The following is a 6,000-nucleotide window of genomic DNA, read 5'->3' on the forward strand; positions in this document are numbered from 1 at the left end:
TATCATTGTTTAAATCAATACAACTCAGCACTATATCTGAATATGGAGCAATGCCAATTGAAATACAAACAGCATGAAAGTACACAATGCCAAAACTCCATCAGAAAAAGACTGAAGTAGCTATTGCTTCCCCCTCTTCAGTTGGTCTCTTCTTGTGCCAATCCTCCAACAGGAAGGCCTAATTTCCAGGAAGTGTGGTAACACCTCCTCCTGCAACACATCAGGTAAATTCACTAAAATAAAATACACAAGATAAATGAAAAACAATTACAAACAAACTGAATGACCACGATGTTATAGTAAATAATCATTAGAAATGCAAAACATAAACAAACCCGCTATAGTATATATTTGCAAACTAAAGACTAAATACAATATGGCTAAATCAAAAAACCAGAATGTTACCAAATGTATATAAACAGACAAATGGTGTTCTCACCCACTTTGTCACATGGAGCATGAATGACAGCAGTGACTCTATCCTGATCTGGTTGAAGACCTTCTTTTGAAATGGTGTGACCCAGGTAGTTTAGTGAAGGTTGGCTGAATTTGCATTTATGCATGTTTAGTTTGAGTCCAGCATCCGTCAAGGCTTGAAGCACTCTCCGTAGATTTTCACCGTGTTCTCTTTGTGTAGAGCCATAGCAGATGACGTCATCCAGGTAAGCTTGTACACCTGGCAAACCTTTAAGGATGATTGACATAATTTTCTGAAATGCTGATGGGGCAGAAGCTAAGCCAAAAGGAACTCTGCAAAAACGAAAAAGTCCATCATGAGTGATAAATGCTGTAATATCACAACTTTCAGGAATCAGAGGCATTTGGTGGTAGGCAGAGGCTAAATCAATCGTGGAAAACACAGTTGCCCCACGTAGATTTGAGAACAGTTCATCCATGTGTGGTAATGGATGGCAATCAGCAACAATGACTTTATTTGGCTCCCTTAAATCAACACACATGCGTGGCTTGCCCCCATCTCTTCTTTGAGTCACGACTATGGGAGAAACCCAAGGAGAAGCATCAATACGTTCAATGATGCCCTTATCCTGAAGATCTTTGAGCTCCTCTGAGACAGCTTGTCTTACTGAAAATGGAAGTCTCCTGAGTTTTTGATGCACTGGAACAGCATTTGGCTGTATATGTACTTTGTGTGTGAAGTTTTTAGCATAGCCAACTTCCTGAACTGACACTTCTGGGACATGTTCTGATACAGTCTCTGATACAGCAGTTTAAACTGCAGGGGCAGGAGGAGTACTAGTAGTAACCACTTTCCGTCCTTCAAGTTTCATTTGTAATGCCTGAAACAAATCTAAGCCAAGAAGAGCAGCGCCTGACTCAACAACAACAACAAGAGTGCCCTTAGCAGAATGACTATCATGAGAAATGGTAGCTTTTAAGCAACCTTTTACGGAAATTTTCTCTTCTGCATAAGTAACAAGAGCAAATGTAGGTTCCGTTAACACACATTCTGAAAAGCAGGTGCGGTAAATGTTCTCCGGGATAATAGACACCGATGAGCCTGTATTCACAATCAGCTCAACATCTTTGCATCGGCCATTAACAGTGACTTGAACTGTGCAGAGGATCTTGTCTTGTACTGCATTGTTCATGTAAAGAACTGTGGGCTCATTAATGACGACTTCACGTACCTCCTTTTGATTCGAACGGCACACTCGTGAAAAATGTCCCACTTTCCCACACTTGTTACATGTCATTTTAGCAGCAGGGCATGAAGGTTTGTTAGCAAGGTGATTGAAAGATCCACAGCGGAAGCAGGAACGGTTACCAGCAGCTTTAGCCATAGCAGGAGCAGGATCCGGTGGCTTCTTCTTCGTGTCCCAGCGGCGGCTTGGCTTTGGTTGCCTTTGTACGGCCCTCACTGGAGCAGAAGCGGCAGCAGCAGTAGCATCAGAAAGGACGTTGGCATCTCTCAATCCACTTTCAATTTGCAACACCAATGTAGTAGCTTTAGCAAGTGTTAAGTCCGGTTCAAGTAATAATCTGTCTCTTATGCGAGTGTTAGCAACACGCTCAATCAGTTGATCACGTAGCATTTGTTCCTCCATGTTCCCAAAATCACATGTAGCAGCCAACTCCCGTAAAGAAGCTAAGAATTGGTTTACCGTCTCATCTGGTCTCTGTGCTTGTTGTCGAAACTTGTGACGTTCAGCAATGATGTTCACCTACGGCACAAAATGTGCTTGTAGGGCAGCAATAGCAGTAGCATACGTGTTTCCAGTGTTCGGCATGGTGTAGAAAAGCCTTTGTCCCTCCTTACCCAGGGCATGAAGTAGAACTGCGCGCTTTCTGGCATCAGACCAGCCATCTCCCGTTGCAGCTATCACCAACATGTAGTAATCAAACATTTTTTGCCATGTTGGAAATGGTATTGCTGGTTCCCCTGGGCATGGCATGAATGGAGCAGGTAAAGGCACAGAATTAGATATCCTCTTCGCCAATGTTGTAGTGTTGCTCTAATAGTGTAAAATAAGCAGTCTCAAACGCAATGGCGTACCGCGAGCGAGCTATTTTTAGAAACGAAACGATGACGTCACATCACGTGGTACGCAGTAGGGCAAGCTTGCATAGTTCGCCGCTGTGTCGCTGTAAAAGAGACGTGCGTTACCCTTGGTTTTACTCGGTAAATGACTGCTTTTTCCAAATCTAAGACCATGGTTTTTAAACATTGTTGCTATGGAACGTGCAACAGCGACTCGAGGTACGCTGATCGGCCGCATATGAAGGATGTTTTCTTCAAGACTGCCAAGGAGAAATGTGTGCGCTGGGTTCACCGGTGCGGTCAGCCTACACAACAGTTCAACCCGGAAAAAGTTACCAAATTCACGTACATATGTAGCAAGCATTTTGTTGGAGGAAAGGGCCCAACCGAAGAACATCCTGACCCAATTCCAGCGACATCAAGTAGTGAACAGGTTAGAGTATTTTGGTGGCCGACATGTTAATGAAGCGCCTGCTACCATGATAGCATATAGGCTATCATGGCAGCAGGCGCTAACTTGATACCCTGCTACCAGGATAGCTTACTCAAAAACATTTCAAATAAGACAAACATTAAACATCGATTCCTGGACGGTGATTACAAACAAAAAAACGGCCGACGACGCCATGACCGCCGCGCAGGAAAAAAAAAAAAAAAACAAAGCTTACCGTTCGATCATCTCGGCCCGTTTTTCCGTTTTTTTTTTTAAGCCCTCGACACTCAAGCCATCGTTTGAGCTGAAGGTTGGTGTGTTCTTTGACAGTGCGACCAGTAATCCGTGTGCCTGGGACATCGTTTTGGGAAAGTTTAACGGCTGCAAAGTCAGTCATATCGCTGTTTCTGTTGTGCGTGTAATAGCTGGTTGCTACGGGCGTTTTCTACCTGTATGCCCTACCTAAGCGGCAAAAGGGGCGTTGCTCTTGAGTCGGTGACGTCACGTGCGCGGTACGCCATTCAGTCCTCTCTCTTTACTTTATCGTCACTTCTTCCTCTTGTCACACATACAGCATAGCTTTCTCACATACATATACAGAGCTCCCCCTACTGTCCTTTTTGTGCAATAACAGAACATAATGGCAATTTTCCTTTCTTTTATAGCCTGCCTTGTTATACAAGTCTAAATATATTTTCTGCAGAGTGACTTCCTCCACAGTTACAACATTTTACAGGATTACTTCCACATTAACCATAAAGATGTTCACTCCCATATCTACCACAACTTTGGTTTGCCCTTGTGTGGCCATATCTTGGACACTTGTAGCATCTGAAAGGCAACTGCTCAGGGAGTATTTATCTTTAAAAAATAAAAATGCTACCCGTTTTTTCTCTATTCCTGAAAGCCCATAGTTGTTTAATGCCAGCAACTTCTCATTTTATTACTTTCTGAAACTCGTCAGCTCTTTCACCCGCAGGAATCCCTAAAGTCACTCCTCAAAATCACTTTTTAGATATACACACAGCACATTTCCCCAGTTTTAATCTCCTTATATTGCTAATGGAACATTTTAGAGTTGATCTTGATGTTTTAGTCTTTACCTTTAGAAACCTGAGTGTCCCAGCTCCATCTTATATTACCAACCTTTTACAACAATATTCCTTTGTCGTAGTTTGAGATTTTCCAGTTAAAGGCTATTAATGCTTCCACAAACTAATTTCAGGACCAGAGAGGATCGGTCTCTTAGAGCTGTGGCCCGTATGCTGCATGCGGAGCCCTTATCTTGTTATGATTCGGACTGAAGACCCAGATACAACCAGAACACAACAGAAAATTACTTAAAAAGATTTATTGTAGAAACTCTGCAGGTATTCGGGATCGGGGAAACCAGAGCCTCTGGAGGGGAGAGAACAGGTTAGTGGCTGTGATGGATGATTCAGTTCAGATTGAAAGTTCAGATTGAAAGCCACTAACCTTCTCTTATATCCTGGTGGGGTGTCTCAGATCCTGAAACTTTGGGTGGTAGAGAGTGGCATTTCACTGGGGCTTGGCAGATATTCGTGGTCAGAGAGGGTCCAGGGTCAGAGCCGGGTGATCAGAAATCCAGAGAATCCAAAACTGAATCCAGGAGCAAAGTCAGGGCACAGAAACAGGTCTAAGATCCAGACGGCACAAAAAAAAAACAGGTCCGACAGGGGCTAGGCAGGCTCAAAAAATCAGGAGGCAAAAACAGGTCAGGATCAGGAAAACAGACAGAGGAAAATGCTGGATGCTTACTAACCAAGGCTTTCAGACAATCTGGCGCTGTCAACTAGTCAGAGGCTTGCTTAAGAAGGCTGGCAAACAGGTGGGGGGAATAAGTGGTAAATGGACTGAGCAGAGGCAGCACAGGAGGGCCAAATGAACAATCAGAGCAGGAGGGAGAGGGAAATGAAATCACAAAACACTAGTTGACAGGCCATAAACATAACAGTACCCCTCCCTCAAGGCCCGGCTCCTGACGGACCTCTAGATTGATCAGGGTGCAGACGATGGAATCCCTGATGAGGGACTTGTCAATAATGAACCTAGCAGGAATCCAAGACCGTTCCTCCGGTCCATATCCTTCCCAATCCACCAGGTAGTGGAACCCACGACCCCTCCTCCTAGAACGGAGGGTACGTCGTACGGTGTAGATAGGTTCCCCATCAAGGAACCGGGTGGGTGGAGGGGGCTCGGAGGAGGGCTCGAAACGAGACCCAACATAGGGCTTGACCCGGGACACATGGAAAGTGGGATGGATCTTCATGGAATGAGGCAACTGTAACCGGAGGGCCACTGGGTTCACCACTTTAGAAATGGGAAAGGGGCCAACAAAACGGGGTGCCATATTACGACACTCCACTCGGAGTGGGAGGTCCTTAGTGGACAGCCAGACTCTTTGACCAACTTGATAAACAGGGGCCGGGACACGACGGCGGTTGGCTGTTCTGGACTGTACCTCTGACATCCTGATTAAGGCCCGTCTAGCTTTCCTCCAGACCCGTTGGCACCTCAAGGCAGCAGCGTGGGCAGAAGGCACCATAGCCTCCCTCTCCTGGATCGAGAACAGTGGTGGCTGGAAACCATAAACAACATAGAACGGTGAGAGGCCAGTGGTACTTGAGGGAAGAGAATTCATTGCGTGTTCAACCCACGACAGACTGTGGGACCACTTGGATGGGTCCAACCCGCACAGGACACGGATCTTGGTCTCCATCTCCTGGTTTGCCCTTTCAGTTTGACCATCAGTTTGTGGGTGGAAGCCGGAGGACAGGCTGATGGAGACACCCAGAACTCTCTCCAGAAACGAGAGACAAACTGGGGACCTCGATCAGACACAATATCGGAGGGGAGCCCATGTAACCGGAACACCTCCCTGGCCAAGATCTCTCCCATCTCCTTGGCCGAGGGGAGCTTCTTCAGGGGGATGAGATGGACCATCTTAGAGAACCTGTCAATAACAGTAAGAATGACAGAAAATCCATTGGAGGGAGGCAACCCAGTAACAAAATCCATAGAGAGATGGGACCAAGGACGTGGCGAG

This window comes from Fundulus heteroclitus, chromosome 12 (genome assembly GCF_011125445.2).
Source record: "Fundulus heteroclitus isolate FHET01 chromosome 12, MU-UCD_Fhet_4.1, whole genome shotgun sequence".
Taxonomy (NCBI): Eukaryota; Metazoa; Chordata; class Actinopteri; order Cyprinodontiformes; family Fundulidae; genus Fundulus; species Fundulus heteroclitus.